Here is a 17,181-nt window from a genome sequence, read left to right on the forward strand (position 1 = left end):
AATCACCTTCAGGAGTTTTGGGATGGAGTCTCTTGGGTCTCTTACATATATAATCATGTCATCGGCGAATAGCGCTAACTTAACTTCTTCCTTTCCAAATTGTATCCCTTTTATTTCCTTCTCCTGCCTTATTGCTTGGGCTAGGACTTCCAGAACTATATTGAAAAGCAGAGGTGAGAGAGGACATCCCTGTCTTGTTCCTGATCTCAATGGGAATTCCTCCAGTCTCTCTCCATTAAGTATTATTTGGGCCTTTGGAGCTTTGTATATTGCCTTTATTATATTAAGATGTGAACCAGCCATGCCGATTCTCTCCAATGTTTTGATCATGAAGTGATGTTGTATCTTGTCGAAGGCCTTTTCTGCATCTATCGAAATGATCTTGTGATTTTTATGTTTAAGCTTGTTTATGTGGTGTATTACATTGACAGATTTTCGTATGTTGAACCACCTTTGTGTTCCTGGGATAAATCCCACTTGGTCAAGGTGGATAATGCTTTTGATGTGTTGTTGGATTCGGTTTGCGAGAATTTTGTTGAGGATCTTTGCGTCTATGTTCATTAGGGAAATAGGTCGATAGTTTTCTTTTCTTGTGGCATCTCTGCCTGGTTTTGGGATTAGGGTGCTACTAGCTTCATAGAAGGAGTTGGGTAGTTTTCCCTGTTCTTCAATTGTGGGGCACAGTTTTAGGAAGATTGGTTTGAGTTCTTCCATGAAGGTTTGATAAAATTCGGCTGGGAATCCATCTGGTCCTGGACTCTTCTTTTTTGGGAGGTTTTTTATTACTTTTTCAATCTCCATGAGCGTGATGGGTTCATTGAGGTGATTGATCTGCTCTGAGTTTAGCTTTGGTAGATGATATGCATCCAGGAATTTATCCATCTCCTCCACATTTTCCAGTTTTGTGGAGTAGAGGTTTTTGAAATAAGTCCTGATGATTCTGCTGATTTCACTGATGTCTGTTGTGATCTCTCCTTTTTCATTTTGAATTTTGTTAATTTGGAGTCTTTCTTTTTTTTGCTTGATCAAATTGGCCAGAGGTTTGTCAATCTTGTTTATTTTTTCAAAGAACCCGCTCTTTGTTTTGTCAATTGCCTTAATTGTTTCCTTGGTTTCTAATTCATTAATTTCTGCTCTGATTTTAATTATTTCTTTCCTTCTGGGGCTCTTTGGGTTGGATTTTTCTTGTTTTTCCAATGCCTTTAGGTGGATGGTTAGGCTATTGATTTGGGATCTTTCTGTCTTTTTTATGAAGGCATTGAGTGCTATGAATTTTCCCCTGAGGATTGCCTTCATTGTGTCCCACAAGTTTTGGTATGATGTGTTCTCATTGTCATTCAATTCCAGGAATTTTGCAGTTTCTTTTTTTATTTCATCCACTATCCCTTTATTGTTTAAGAGTGTGCTATTCAGTTTCCAGTTGCCATTGGGGCTCTTGTTGGTTTTTTTGTTGTTGATTTCTAGGACTATAGCATTATGATCTGATATCATGCAGGGAATTATGTCGATTTTCCTAAATATGTGGAGGCAGTCTTTGTGACTCAGTATGTGGTCTATTTTAGAGAATGTTCCATGGGCTGCTGAGAAGAATGTGTAGTCTGTGGATTTGGGATGGAAAGTTCTGTAGATGTCTGTTAGGTCTAAGTGCTCTATGGTTTTGTTGAGCTCTCTTACTTCCCTGTTGAGCTTCTGTTTGGATGATCTGTCTATTACTGATAATGGTGTGTTAAAGTCCCCAGGTATGATGGTGTTGGTGGTTATTTCTGTTTTATTGTCAAGCAGGTTTTGTTTTATGAACTGCGGTGCCCCTGTGTTTGGTGCATACAGATTTATGATTGTAATATCCTCTTGATGGATTGTTCCCTTTACAAGTAGGAAGTAGCTTTCTTTGTCTTTTTTGATTGTTTTTGGTTTGAAGTCAACTTTATCTGATATTAATATAGCTACACCTGCTTGTTTCTTATTCCCATTTGCTTGGAATATTGTTTTCCACCCTTTCACCCTGAGGAGGTTTCTGTCTTTAGTGGTAAGGTGGGTTTCTTGAAGGCAGCAGATTGAGAGGTCTAATTTTTTGATCCACCCTGTTAGCCTGTGTCTCTTGATGGGTGAATTAAGGCCATTAATGTTTAGGGTGATGACTGTGAGATTTGACTTGATCCCTGTCATGTTGTGGTGGTAGAGGTGTGTTGGCATTTTCATGGGATTTAATGTTTTTTTTTTTTTTTTTGTATCTACTCTGGTTTTGATTGCTGTGATCTTCTTCTTGTAGGCATTTGTGTTTGGTTATTTGTTTCTTCTCTGTGGAGAATTTCCTGGAGTACTTTCTGTAGGTTTGGTTTTGTGTTCATATAATTGTAAAGCTGAGTTTGGTCATGGAAAGTTTTCCTTTCACCATCTATTATAAGGGAGACTTTTGCCGGGTAGAGTAGGGTTAGGGTTGAAAGCCATAGTTTCTTAGAGTTTGGAGAGTTTCATTCCAGGCCCTTCTAGCTTTCAGGGTTTCCATTGAGAAGTCTGAAGTAATTCTGATGGGGTTTCCTTTGAAAGTGGTGTGCTGTTTTTCCCTAGCTGCTTTTAAGATTTTTTCCTTGGTGTCAATGTTTAGAGTCTTAATGATAATATGCCTTGGGGAGTTTCTCCTTTGGTCTAGTCGGTTAGGAGTTCTGTTTGCTTCTTGAATCTTGATGGGCCTTTCTTTTAAGAGACGGGGGAAGTTTTCTTCAATTATTGTGTTAAATAAGTTCTCCATGCCTTTGGTCTGAAATTCTTCTCCTTCTGGTATTCCAATGATTCTGATATTAGGACGTTTAAGTGTATCCCACAATTCTCTCATGTTCTGTTCACAGGAACTTTTGAACTTACTGAAATTTTTGGATTCTCGAACTGTTTCTTCCATCCTGTCTTCCAGATCAGAATTTCTATCTTCCACTTCACTGACTCTATTCTTGAGAGCCTCTAGTGAGTTTTGGACTTGTTCAATTAAGTTTGCATTTTCTACTACTTTCCTATGTATCACTTCCATTGCTTTGTCCAGCTCCCTTTTTGTCTCATTTTCTGATTTTCTTGCTGATTCTTGGAAATCATCCTTGCATTTCTTTATGTTTTCATTTAGTGTGGCCAGCTGATTTTTAAGGTCCTCTTTTTTTTCACTCTCCCTCAACTCTCTTAGCTCTCTTTGAATTCCTTCCAGTGTCTTATCATATTGCTCTAGCTTAGTGATGGTAGCATCCATACGATTATCTATCCTTTGTAGCTTTCCTGTCAGTTCTAGCAGTAGTTTGGTCAGGGTTGCATTGTTCATTGCTTCCACTTGATGTTCTGATCCTAAACACTCTTCTATGTTTTGGTTAGTTGTGATCCTTGTTGGACTGGGTGATCTGTCTGGATTTTCTTCCATTTTATTTTTTGTGTTATTTCTTTTGCGCTGTGGTCTACCCATGTCAGTGTATGGGCAGGTAGGTGGGTGGAGCAGCCTGGGATCTAGCTTAATGCGAATCCAAGGCAGCCTGGGGCAGTTGTAAGCAGCCTGGGTTTTTGCTCAGTCTTGCTAAAGCCGCCTACTTATAGCCTGGCAGGGGCACCAAAGTTGCCTGAATTCTCACCCAGTAATGCACCTAAGCTGCCTGCCTTTGAGCTTGAAAGGGGACAGAGGTAGCAAGCCCTGAAGGTGCCTAGATTCTGGCTGGGTACACTGGGGTCTGTAAACAGTCTGTGCTCTTCCGCCTCAGGGGAGTGGGGGATGGGTGGCGATGTACAGGTAGGGGATGGCAGCTGCGCTGGCGCTAGTGACTCAGTGTGGACTTATATGGCTGTTGCTGTGGGGTGGGCCCGCTGCACGTGCAATTGTAGTGCAGAGGCAGATGATGTGGGTACGTAATCAGGACACAGCAGAAGCTGACCGGCGTCAAGTGATGTGAGCACAGCAGCAGGGGATCTGGCAGCCACCTATTCACGGCAGGGGTGGCCCCCACAGGCCTGCGAACCGAGCACCACGTGGCTGGTCTACTGGCAGGATCAGAGAACAAGGGCGAGGTAGGAGGTCTCAGCTTCAGTGTAGCAGGCTGGCAGGCGTGACTAGTGGGTGCCCGATCAGAGCACAGCCACGCGGGATGTGCAGAGGGTGTGTGGGCGGGTGGGCAGAAGGGGGCGTGGGGTGCGATGGTGTGTATGGAGTGAGTGGGGCACGCGGCGGGAGGGGGTTGGGGTGCGCCAGGGCACCGGGCAATCAGGGTGGGGTGTGCGGGAGGTGGCAGGGCTCAGGCGTTGCGGGGTGGGGTGCCCTGGAGGGGCGGGGGGCGTGGGGCGCTCTGATCAGTTAGGGGGCAAGGGGCGCGCTGTTGGTGCGGAGGGGGGTGCGTATGCAGGGGGCTGTGCGGGGCGCGGCAGGGTGCAGGGCACCTGGGGGGCGCGAGGGGGAGCGCGGGGGGTCACGGGGTGCGCAGGGGGGCGCGGAGGAGTTTGTGGAAGGCGCGGGGGGCTAGGGGCACAGGGCACGTGGGGGGTGTGCAGGGTGCGCGTGGGGGGAGGGCGTGAGGGGCACACCAGGGTGCGGGTTGCCAAGGGACACCGCAGGGTGCTCTGGATGCGCAGGGGGCGGGGCTTGCGGGGGGGTTGAGGGGGTCACGCGTGGGGCGCGGGACGTGGAGGGGGGGCGGGTTGGAGGCACTCTGGGGTGCAGGACGTGTGGGGGTGGGGCACAGGGGGCACGGGGCACGCCTGGACACACAGGGGCGCCTGGGCCGCCTGCGGTGGGGGGACGAGGGGCCTGCGGGGTGGGGGGCGGGAGGTGCCGGGGCAGGGCGCAGGGGGGGCAGGGAGCGCTTCAGGGCGCACTGGGCTCATGGTGTGGATGCTCCGGGGCGCGTGGGGGTGGGGGCGCAGAGCGCGTGGGGAGGTTGGACGGCTAGGAGCGGGGGGGGGGGGTTTTGACGCGGCAGGGTGCTCTGGACTCGGGGGGGAGGGGCGGGTCGTGCGGGGGATGGGATCAAGGGGGTCGAGGGTCTTGCAAGGGGTGTGGAGCACGCTGAGGTAAGATGGAGCGTGGGACGCTGGGGGATGCTGCAGGACACCGTGGGGCACTCTGGACGTGGGGCGGGGGTGGGGCACACGGGGGCCTGGGGGCTCGAGGAGCACGGGGGTGTGGCGCGGGGGTCTCGGGGGATGCGCGGCACACCTGGGTGCCCGGGGCGCGGGACGCTCAGGGGCGCTTGGAGCTCACCTGTCGTGAGTGGGTAGGGAGCGTTGGGCGGCGGGGGGAGGCGGGGGCGGGGCGCGCGGGGGGGGGGCTCGAGGCGCGCGGGGGTGGGACGCGGGGTCTCGGGGCGCACGGGTGCGGGGCACACCTGGGCGCCCGGGGCGTGGGCCGCTTTGGGCGCGCCTGCTGAGTGTGGATAGGGATCGTGGGTTGCGCGGGGGGTGGGGCGTGCGGGGAGGTGGGGCGCGCTGGGCGGGGGGTGTCTCGAGGTGCGCGGGGGTGGGGTGCGGGGGGGGGTGGGGCTTGCGGGGGGGGGGTGTGGGGGCGCGGGGCAGGCCTGGTCGCCCGGGGCGCGGGAAGCTTAGGTTCACTCCGGCTGCGCCTCTGCGTGTGGATAGGGAGCGTGGGGCGCGCTGGGGGGAGGGGCGCGCTTGGGGGGGTGGGGGTGCGCGTGTGTGGGGCGCAGGTGTTGTGGGGCGCGCGTGGGTCACCGGGCTGCATGGGGCTTGGTGCGCACGGGGCGCAGGGCGGCTGAGGTGCCAGGCCAAGCCCAATGCGGCGATTCGCAGCGGGCGGGGTGGCGGGGCGTGGGTTGCGGGGGTGTGTGCTTCCCTCTTTTACCCCGATCTGTGCCCTCCCTCTTCAAAAAGTTCCTAATTTCCCTTGAATACTTACCTTTTTTTCCCCTTGTTGTTTGTAGTGCAGCTAGGCGGTCGCCATCTTGACCGGAAGTCCAACCTACACTTGTTTCTTATTTCCATTTGCTTGGAATATCATTTTCTACCCTTTCACTCTGAGGAGGTGTCTGTCTTTAGTGGTGAGGTAAGTTTCTTTAAGACAACAGATTGAGGGGTTTGATTTTCTAATCTACCCTGTTAACTTGTGTTTCTTGATGGGTTAATAAAGGCCATTAATATTTAGGGTAATGACTATGAGGTTTGATTTGATCCCTGCCATATTGTATTGGTATATGTGGTTTGGTGTTTTCATCGACTTTGTAGTTTTTTGTGCCTTCTCTGAGTTTGGTTATTGTTACCTGCTTCTTGTAGGCATTTAAGGTTGATTATTTGATTCTTCTATGTGGGGAAAGTCTTGAAATACTCTCTGTAGGTTTGGTTTTGTATTCATATAATTGTAAAGCTGAGTTTTGTCATGGCAAGGTTTTCTTTCACCATCGATTATGAGGGATACTTTTGCTGGGTAGAGTAGCTTGGGTTGGAAACTATAGGTTCTTAGACTTTCTATTCTAGGCCCCTCTGGCTTTCAGGGTTTCCATTGAGAAGTCTGAGATAATTCTGATGCGATTACCTTTAAAAATGATGTGTTGTTTTTCTCTAGTGGCTTTTAGGATTTTCTCTATGGTGTCAATGTTTAGTGTCTTAATGGCAATATGTACTGGAGAGTTTCTCCTGTGGTCCAATCTATTTGGATTTCTGTTAGGTTCTTGTGTCTTGATGGGCCTTTCTTTTGAAACAGTGGGAACGATTTCTTCAATTACTTTTTAAATAAGTTCTCCATGCCTTTGATCTGAATTTGTTCCCCTTCTGGTATTCTCATGATCCAGATGTTAGGACATTTAAGGGTATCCCACAACTCCCCCATGTTCTGTTCACAGAAAATTTTGAACTTCTTGAAACTTTTAAATTCTCAAACTGTTTATTCTTTCTTATTTTCCAGGTCAGAGTTTCTATCCTCCATATGGACAACTCTATTCTTGAGTGCTTCTAAAGAGTTTTGGGCTTGTCCAGTTAGGTTTGCATTTTCTATGTATAGTTTTCTACTACTTTTCTATGTATAGTTTCCATTCCTCTGTCAAGTTCCCTTTTCACATCATTTTCTGATTTCCTTGATGATTCTTGGAGTTCATTCTTGCATTTCTTTATGTCTTCATTTAGCATCACCAGCTGGTGATGTTTTTTTTTTTTTTTTTTACTGTCTTTCATTTCTCTTAATTGTCTTATGGCAAGTGGGCAGATGGGCAGAGCAGGCTGAGTTCACATGGGAGGATGGGCGGCACATGTGCCCTGGGCAGATGGATGGATGGCACCTGTGCTTGCATGGGTCAGTTGGTAGAGCTGGCTCAAGGTCACATGTGGGCAGGGGTAGTAGGGTGATCATCCCTGCACAGCGAAGCAAGTGGAACAATGTTGGCCTAGGTCCCTTTTCCTGCAGTAAATGTGGGAGTATCCTGAGGCTGGGTCTATGGCTAGGGTGGGCTGTTTGGGGGGTTTGACATACTGGTAGGCCATCTGAGAGCAAGGGAATCAGTCGAATCTCTTTTCCCCCACTTTGCACCCTCCCACTGGTGACCTACTAGAGATTTCTTTTCTCTAAAAGACCCAGTGAACCCTTAGTGCCTTGCCTTTCCTTCTAGGGGAGATGCAGCATGTTTAAGAGGTCTTGATTATATTTAATAGCTATTTTGAAGTCCTTATTAAATTGGAGTTAGTTGTTGATTAAGATAATTGATTTTACTTATACTTTCTTATGTCTTTAATACTTTTTGGTTTAGTGGACATTTTAGAAATATAATACAGAAGCTTTCTATCATCTTATATCCTTTTCTATGTAAATTTAAGGAAAAATTTATATTTCTTCTGTTATTTTCCACATAGTATCTAACAGTGATCTGACCAGATAGACAGATCAAATGGGATTAGATAAAGTAAATATAATGTGTACATTGTAGAACACTTATTAAACATTGCAGTTTACATATTCCTTCATTTTCAGTAAGGCTCTGTTAAGTTGCTTACTCATGTAGTTTCTCAGCAGGTATGATCCTCTGATTTTATTCTTTCCATTGTGCTTTTTAAAATGTCTGCTCAAATTGGGACTGCAAAAATCAGGGTAGCAGTCCTACAGGTTTTTCTACTTATTTTCAGACCAATTTGTTACTTGTACTTTGTATAACTATGTATTCTCATAGCCTTCTTAAATCAGAATTATCCCTTTAGCAGTAAAGGTCCTGGTTTATTATATGCTGCTTACATTTCACTGTTAAAGTTTTACTCGCCTTTACAAGGGGGTGAATAACTTCTCAAATGTCCTAAATTTTTTGAAGTTGGTATATATTCTTTGTGCCTCTCTCCCTTTTTCCCTTCCCTCTAATAGGTTCTCACATACATAAACCAAACTAGCCTTGAACTCACTATGTGGACAATGATAGCCTTCAGTTCTGAACTTTCTTCTGTCCAGCTAGTCCCCATTCTATTTTTATGACATTTTAATATTTTTTTAATTTTAATTTTTGTTTTTTCGAGGTAGGGTCTCACTCTGGCCCAGGCTGACCTGGAACTCACTATATAGTCTCAGGGTGGCTTCCACTCACAGTGGTTCTCCTACCTCTGCTTCCTGAGTGCTGGTATTAAAGGTGTGTGCCACCATGCCTGACTCTATGACATTGTTTTTACTAAGGGAAGCATAACTTGGCTTTGAACATGACATCATGAAAATAAAATTTATATAAATTCAAATACAAATTGAGTCATATCATATAGGGGAAAAGCAGGAAGTTGTGTGGAGAGCATGGCCAACTTGTTAGGCCAAAATGAGCTTCCCCAAAGGGAGTCACCAAAAGAAAAACAGGATGGCTACAGGGAGATATAAGAAATGGATCATTCACATTCCTCAAGAAAGATGCCCCCAAAACAGGATTTATTGCCCCTCCTTCTCTCTCACCAGTTCACTGCTGGTCTCACTCTGAGATCAGAGATTTATTGCCTCCTTATTTCTCACCAGTCACTTCTGGTCTCACCCTGAGATCAGAGATTTACTGTCTCTCTATCTCTCACCATGTCACACCTGGTTTCTCCTTATGGCTAATGTAAAAGAACAGAGATGTACTGCCATAACAAGAAAATTCCTTCCCCTTTCTCACCTTCCCCCAGTTGAAAAAAACCTATAAGTCCCACTATCTGTAAACCCAAGCTGACTGTTCCACTCTTGAGAGTCAGTTCTGTCAGCTCGTATTTTTCTCTGAATAAAAACTTCCATCTCTGCCTCAGAGTGGTCTCTGTGGTCCTTGGTCACTCCTGAACCTTACACAACTTATCAGTGACTACTCCTCATCATTCTCCTTATTGCTTAGTGAGACAGGTCTCTCAATTAAATCCAGAGCTCACTGTTTCTACTAGGATTGCTAGCTAGCTTGCCTTAGGGGTACTTTGTCTCTAGCTTACCCATTCATATACAAGGGTGCTGGAGCTTGGAACTCGAACTCTTGCCAATCTCCTATGTATTTGCATACACATCTCCACTGATGAACTTGCCTTCTTTCTGGACCATAACTCAAAAGACATGACCTTTTGTTTTTCTGTCATCCATTTTCCTCTCCCTATCAGCTACTGAGATTTGAAAGTTTGATCCCTTTTAGCATTGTCAGACCATCTGTTTTGTTTGATTGTTTTTTATTCCTTGACACGCGCGCGCGCGTGCGCACACACACACATATCCCAAATACTATCAATATATACATAAAACAACTTTTGTTCTGGGTTTTGGTTTTATTTTTCTGCCACTTCAGTGCTGTGGATTTAATGTAGGATCTTGGAATGTGTGGTAGTTTAAATAAATGGCTCCTAATATATTTAGGATTTTATTTAGGTTGTTACTTAGATCTACAGCCACCTGGGTGGAAGAACAATAAAAATAATAAATGTAAGGGTCCAAAAATTGATGAATAAAGACCCTGGGCACAAATCGTATATAAAAATAAAGAACGTTTATTCTTCAGACTCGGCCTGCATGTGGGGGTCAACAATTCATACAAAATGGTGACCCAGAGAGGAGCAGCCAGGTCCCTTGTAAGCACAGCTAAGGGAATTTCAGGTTTGGCTAGGCAAGCAGCAGTTACAGTTGTATGTCTTTGATTGGTTGGGGCAAAAGGTGCAAAAGGGTTATATCTGGGCATGTTTGGACATGTCTCCAGAAATGGACTCAGTCCCTGGGCAGCTATCTTCTCTGGCCACATGAGGGATCCATAACTATGGGAATGTCTCATGACTTCAGGAATGTATGGCATAATGTATAGCATAATTGATTTAACTGTTAAGCCTACCCTTACGGCGAGGTCAGCGGGCTGGAGCTAGGGGAATTGAATTTTATGACTTCAGGAATGTATGGCATAATCAGTTTCCAGTAATTGTTAAATCCATCCTTACTGGAAAATAAAAACCTAGACCTTGCCAGGAAACAGAAGCTTAGGCCTATTGAGGACTCTGAAGCCTGTCATGGCGTCCATCTGGTTCCTGAGTCCTTCATTCCCCTCCCTGTTTGTACCATGAGGAGCCAATATTGGATCCCAATTGAATTATTGAGTGGAGTATAGTGGTATATGTTGTGATTTTAAAACCATAAGCTGTACTGTATTAATGCATTTCCTAACAAAAGCAACTAATCTATTAATAATGCAAGGTCCTATTGTGATTAGTAACAAAAATAAAAGTAATGGCCTAAAGCAGACAGCAGAGTTGTTAACCATGGGGAATGACTGAACCATGACTCAAACCATCCTCTATATCAGCTTCTCTTTTTTTTTTCCCCCCAAATTGTCTCGTACATTGAAAACAGCATTTTTCTTTTAAGGCTACACATAGTCCCCCTTGCTGGAGGAATAAGGAATAATAAGTCCAATCCCCATCTATTTGGTAATACAACTTCAGCTAAGGAATCTACATTTTTCTGTAAGTGAGTAACCGATGTTTCCAGCCTCTGGATGTCTATGTATATACTTTCTCTCAAATCATTGTAATGTTTTCCTTGAAGGGTGAGTGCTGCAATGCCTGTTTCTGCTCCTGCCATGCCTGCCCCCAAGAGTAGTGCCATGGTCAAGATGACTGGTGCCCGTTTTCGCTGGACAAATGACCCTGGTGTTTCTGCTACTTTCCCCAGGATGTCTTGGTTGGGGTGATAAGTGATTCTAGGCACCAGTTGGACCAGTATGCAGTAATCCCCAGTTTGATTATTTATCAGTCCTCCATGTATACAGGGGGATAAGCCCACCAGCTGTTATTTGGGGGAAATTTGCAACCACTCAGCAATGTCCATCATGGTACTTGGTTTTAATTGCATGGTCAGTATTTGTACTGGGCACCCCTTTCTATCGGTAAGATGAGGCCCATCCAGGTCAAAAAAATTTGAGCTCCTATTTTGGTTAGTAGGTCTCTTCCCAGTAAGGGTTAGGGGCACTCAGGTATGACCATGAAAGAGTGGAATACTTGGCCTGTGCCAAGGTCCACTGTTCTTTGGGTAGTCCATGAATACTGGTTCATACCAGTGGCCAAAAAAAAAAAAAAAAAAAAAAAAAAAGTCTTGCACCCAAGACTTTTTATCTGACAGTTTCCCTTGTTTTTTTTTTTGAGGTAGGTTCTTGCTCTAGTCAAAGCTGACCTGGAATTCACTCTGTAGTGTCAGGGTGGCCTTGAACTCACAGCAATCCACCTACCTCTGCCTCCTGAGTGCTAGGATTAAAGGCATGTGCCACCATGCCCATCTTTCCTTTGGGGATTTGTTAGCACCGAATGCTGTGCTCCAGTATCCACTAGAAAAGTGATAGGTGTCCCCTCCTCTCTTAAGGTTACCCTCGGTTTGGGGAGGGGGTCCGAACCCAGTCTTCCTCAGTCATTAAGTCCTTCTAATTCCAGGACACGCACTTGCTCTGAGTGGCTGGTTTTCTGAGGAAGCCTTTTAGGGTATTCTTTTATCCAGTGTCCCATCTCCTTACAGTAAGCACATTGGTCATGCTGAAGTTTGGGCCTTTCTCATGGTGGTCCCCTCTTACCTCGCTGTCCTGCAAGTTTCTTGTATTGCTGGCATTGGGAATCAGGAGACTCCGCAGTGGCTGCCAGGAGAATGTTGACAAAATTGCTGGTACTTTTCTCATTTGCTGAGGCAATGGCTTGGGCTTGGAGTTCCTCAGGACTCTCTTTGTTATTATATACTTGTTCTACCAATGCCACTAGCTCCTGCAATCTCTTATCTGCTAGCCTGTCCAACTTTTGAATTTTCCTCCTAATGTCTGGGGCTGCCTGGCTAACAAAACTGGAGATAACTGCTGTCTTATTTTCTGGAAGCTCTGGGTCCATAGGAGTGTATGTACGATATGCCTCCATGAGTCTTTCCAGAAAAGCGGCAGGAGTCTCATCTTTTTTATTTTTCTTTTTTTTTTTTTTTTTGAGGTAGGGTCTCACTCTGGCCCAGGCTGACCTGGAATTAACTCTGTACTCTCAGGGTGGCCTTGAACTCACGGCGATCCTCCTACCTCTGCTTCCCGAGTGCTGGGATTAAAGGCGTGCGCCACCATGCCCGACAGGAGTCTCATCTTTACCTTGCTGCACATTACTCACCTTAGCCAAATTAGTGGGATGCCTAGCGGCAGCCCTGAGAACTCCCCATTAGAGTCCTTATCTGCTGCCATGTTGAAATCCCAGTCTTGTCTAGTCAAAGGCAAGAAGGTATCAATAATAGCCTGATTATTGGTGGAATTCCCATCCACACCCAGAGCCAATTTCCAGGCTTCAGTCAGGATTCTTTCTCTTTCCTCTGTAATGCAGAGAATCTATAGTAATTGTTGACAATCATCCCAGATTGGTAGGTGGGTGAAAATAATAGAATCCAAAAGGTCAATAAGTCCCTGTGGTTTCTCGGAAAATTTAGGAGTTTGCATTTTCCAAATATAAAGATCACTAGTGGTAAATCGTCAGTAGGATGTGGCTGATTACCATCTTGGTCTGGGGGCCCCATAACCCAAAAGGGGAATACTGTGGCCTCAGGGTCTGGGGTTTCACCCTGAGGGGCCCTACTACGGGTGTAAGGAGGGCTTATGGGTGGATGTTGGGCTGCTGGTGGAGGGCCTTGAGGATGTGGCCCTGTGGTTAGAGAAGGGTTTATAGGTGGATGGGGGTAGGATGGAGGAAGGAACAATTCTTCCTGTGAGTTTGGGAGTATGGGATGTGGAGGAGCAGAGGGGGAAGAAGAGGAGGAATCATCTGGTTTATCCTTCTTCTTAATTGGCATAATAGTGGTGGTCTCCTGTGGAGGTAGAAGAAAAGGTTTAACCCAAGAGGGAGGGTCTAATACCAGGTCCTGCCAGACCAAAATATAAGGGATTTGGTCTAGGTGACCAGGGGGTCCCTGAAAGATGTTTTCCTGGACTCATCATATGATTGGTAAGTGGAAGGTGCCCTTTAACGGCCAGCGCACATTGAAGGTGGGCCAATCATTCCTGCAAAGAGTGATAAGTTTATTTTTCTTTATATCTACACTGAGGTTATGAGCCCTAACTTTAATGTCCTGGTCTGTCAGTAAAGAAAGCGGGGTAGTCTACGTCTGTCCCATCTGTCCAAGCACAGAAATAGTAATTCCAACAAAGAAAAGAAAAGAAAAGAAAAGAAAAGAAAAGAAAAGAAAAGAAAAGACAACAAAAAGTTCAGCTGGCAAGCGACTACAAACCGAGACAACAGCCTCTCACGTTGTTTCTACAGATAGGGGAATGAAATCCCCTCCAAGTGGGCCTGGGGCACCCAGGACCCATCTGAACAAAGTGGCCAGCTACTACAAAACCAAATGCCACCACTGCGATGCCGTTCCGTGGTAGTGACCCATTTTGTCTCTATAGATGGGGGATGAAATCCACTCCAGGTGGGCCTGAGGCACCCAGGACCCGCCCTCTGAACACAAGTGGTCTCCAGGGTGTGTCTGCCCCAACCACAATTTTCTGAACAAAGGAACGAAGTACAGGTTTTCAGGAAAGACAAAACACAGAAGCACAACACAGAAGCACACGTACCAGCTGGCGACCTGAGCTCCACGTGTTGGTGGTCCTCAGCAGTCTATGAGGATATCCTGGAGAGCCCCCAAATGTTATACTCAGTCCTCACACCCCCAGTGACCACCAAGGAGAACCAAACACGTATGTAAGGGCAAGGAGCTTTAATTCGGGCGTAAGCTTGGTCTCTTAACTTCACCAACACAGTGGATCCGTGCAAGAGCCCTGAGTAGTGGGAGGGTAAGGTTTTTATAGGGATTTGAACATAGAAGAAGGGGATGGGTACGTGGACTTGAACATAGAAGAAGGGGATGGGTACATGATCGGTTGATTTAAACAGTATACTCTTTTGGTTGGCTTAGGATTTTGGTGGGCAAAGTTGGCAGGCTGAGCTCATTCATGACTATGGGAATGTCTCATGACTTCAGGAATGTTTGGCATAATATATGGTGTAATTGGTTTAATTAACTGTTAAGCCTACCCTTATAGCAAGGTTGGTGGGCTGTAGCTAGGGGAATTGAACTTTATGTCTTAAGGAATGTATGGCATAATCAGTTTCTAGTAACTGTTAAACCTATCCTTACTGGAAAATAAAAACTTAGACTTTGCTGGGAAACAGAAGCTTAGGCCTATTGAGGACTATGAAGCCTGTCATGGTTCCTGAGTCCTTCAAGGATCACTGTTGATTAACAGCCTACTCTTTGCCAGAGTCTTGCCTGCCTCACTGGGAAACTGAAACTTTGGCCTAGGTAGTGTGGCACTTTACTGAAGCCTGTCATAGCGTCATTTTGGTGTCTTCAATAACAGTATGGCTGTGTCATATTCACCTGCTGTTGATTTTAAAAAACATAAAAAAATGAATAAAATGGGTCATAAAGTATTCATGGTTCCAGGACCATTAAAGCAGTTAAACATGCTTACTTTGTGCCATTGTATGTTAAAGTATATGGCTTCTATCTCTCTTAAATAAACAATAAAAAAAATTTTTTTTAAAGGGCTGGAGAGATGGCTCAGTAGTTAAGGCACTTGCCCACAAAGCTAAGAACTCTCCTGTTCATATCTCTAGGTCCTATATAAGCCACAGTGATTCAAGCATGCAGTGTCACATATGTGTAGTGGGGGTGGGCACACATCTGGAGCTTGTTTGTCGCAGCTGAAGGCCATGGTGCACCCATTTCCCTCTCTCTCTGAGCCTTTTTCTTTCTCTCAAATAATATATATTTTTGGGCTGGATAGATGGTTTAGTGGTTAAGCACTTGCCTGTGAAGCCTAAGAACCCTGGTTCCAGGGTCAATTTTCCAGGACTCATGTTAGCCAGATGCACAAGGGGACACATGGGTCTGGAGTTCGTTTGTATTGGCTGGAGGCCTGGCATGCCCATTCTCTCTCTCTCTGCCTTTTTCTCTGTCTGTGTCTCTCACCTTCAAATAAATAAATAAAAATAAACAAAATATATAATATATATTTTTAAAATTATATAACTTGTTTGATTTTATAGGTCTGAAAGTTAAGAGACTATCTTAAGTCTCAGAGGAGACTTGGGACTTTGGGACTATTCAAAGTTGGTAAAGACTATAGAGACATTTAAAATTAAACTAAATGTAATGTTAATGTAAGATGGATATAAATCTACTGATGGCCAAGGAAAGAAACTGGTAGCTTAAATAAATGGCCCCCAGCATATTCAGGATATTATTACACTTTGTTATTTAGATCTGCTGCCTCCTGAGTGGAGGAAGTGTCAGGGCCCTAAGATATGCTAGTGGACTTGAAATTCCAGATATACAAAGTACCTAAATTCTGCCTAAAGTACTAAAAAATGTGATGTGTGGTGGCTTTTGGGTTTTTGGCTTGTGGCTTTTTTTTCCCCCTCTGCTTGGTCCTTAAGAGGGGGTAAGTTCTCTCTCTCTCTTTTTTTTTTTTTTTTGGTTTTCCAAGGTAGGGCCTCACTTTAGCTCAGGCTGACCTGGAATTCTCTATGCAGTCTCAGGGTGGCCTTGAACTCACAATGATCCTCCTACCTCTGTTCCTGAGTGCTGGGATTAAAGGCGTGCACCACCACACCCGGCTAAGTTCTCCCATTATAAAACTTACCCTTGGATCTGTAAGCTTCAGTGGATCCCTTCCTCCATAACTGCCTCATCTGGAAGTTCATCTCAGCAAGGTAAAGCTGCCTACTAATACAGTGCGCTTAAACAGCACATTATCACTGAGTCAGCTGGCTATTTTATCTGAAGCAAGTTACTATATTTCAGATTTGCTGTTCTAGGAAGAATAAAATGGAATATGTGTAAGACATTTCTATCTGTGGTTTGCTTTATATTGCTTATGTTTTTCTTTTGTGCATGACTTTCTTCAGTATTGGCTTTATGGTATTCATTTTATCATAACAAGGGGGAAATGCATTTGTTTTAGGCACAGTAGTTATAAAAGTGCTTCTAGAGTGCTGGAACAAAGTAAATTATAGAACTAATACATATTTTGTTAGTAAGACTGATCAAATTTTCAGTTGAATGAAATCATTTTCTAATATACCTGAAGGATTTATAAAGGTTTTATTTGTAGATACTAATTTATGTGGTGGGAAAAGAAGAGGCTGATTGAGGTAGAGGATCAGGCAGAATTTTTGAAATGTAGGGCAAATGAAATTTGACACAACATTTGCTGTTGATACTTCCTACAGGGACAAGAGAGACTGAGACTGAGCAGATACTTGAGGAGCTGGGCAACCAAGCATAGTGTGCTTTGTGCCTCTAAATTACTTCAGAGTATATTCAGATGCTAGTGATTATTTTCTATAATTACAACTTGGTGTTGAATACTAACAGTTTCTTAATTAAGATTGATCCTTTATTGTTTTCAATAATTTTAAGCTATTTTTCAGTGTTGGGCATTGAACGTAGGACCATTTAAATTATAGACTAGATTGCTTTCACTGAACTAAATTCCCAGACCTGTTGTCTATCTTTCTCTCCCCCCACTTTGTCACTGTCTGATTTATTTTGAATGGGTACAGTATCATTGTGTTACTTCAAATAGTCAGGCTTCAAGAGATCCTTCTGCTTTGAGCCCCACAGTAGTTGGGAATATAGGCACATGATGCCTTGCCTGGTTCATTTGACTTTTAAATCTTACTTTAATTTATTTCTTCCTGCAAAGCATGGGTATATAGGGTCTTTAAAAGCTGTCAGGAGGTGTGTGTAGCGGTCACAGAAATCAT

The 17,181-nt window shown here is 44.9% G+C and overlaps 1 protein-coding gene across 2 annotated transcripts in view; it reads left to right on the forward strand.

Moving 5' to 3' along the window:
- Positions 1-17,181, forward strand: part of LOC123457186 (histone demethylase UTY-like) — a 220,854-nt gene that overhangs the window by 29,338 nt on the left and 174,335 nt on the right. The gene's annotated exons all lie outside the window — the stretch shown is intronic.

This window comes from Jaculus jaculus (assembly GCF_020740685.1).
Source record: "Jaculus jaculus isolate mJacJac1 chromosome Y unlocalized genomic scaffold, mJacJac1.mat.Y.cur SUPER_Y_unloc_2, whole genome shotgun sequence".
NCBI lineage: Eukaryota > Metazoa > Chordata > Mammalia > Rodentia > Dipodidae > Jaculus > Jaculus jaculus.